Below are 460 nucleotides of genomic sequence, written 5' to 3'. Positions count from 1 at the left end.
GAGGTAAGGAATTCCCTTAAGTTGGTTTAGTCACTTGAAATTAGATAATTGATTATTTGGTTGAAACATGGTGTTTTGGAGCTTTGGGAATATTTTTGTATACATGTTCATAGCTTGGATATGCTTGTATATGTTGTATTTATGTCCATATGAGCTTATACTTGTGAGAATAGTGAAAGGAAATCAGGGTAGATTCTGGCAGTAACTTCCGAGATTTATTGGGAAAAATTGGTAAGGTATTTTGATCCTATTTTTTTTAGACATGTAGTTCTATAAGTGTAGGACCCGCATATAAAATTTCATAAAGATCGGAGTAGTGGAAGTATGGTTTTCGAATTTTTCTCCAAAACTGGTCCAGAGAGAAAAAAATCTGGACAGCACACTGCCAAGGGCAAAGATGGAATTTTCTGTGTTTATTCGCGGACCAAAATGACCAAAACTTTTTATGGACATCAAGTAC

The sequence above is a fragment of the Ipomoea triloba genome, chromosome 16 (assembly GCF_003576645.1).
Source record: "Ipomoea triloba cultivar NCNSP0323 chromosome 16, ASM357664v1".
Lineage (NCBI taxonomy): Eukaryota > Viridiplantae > Streptophyta > Magnoliopsida > Solanales > Convolvulaceae > Ipomoea > Ipomoea triloba.
The sequence above is the reverse complement of the archived record's forward strand: the minus strand, read 5'-3'. Positions refer to the sequence as shown.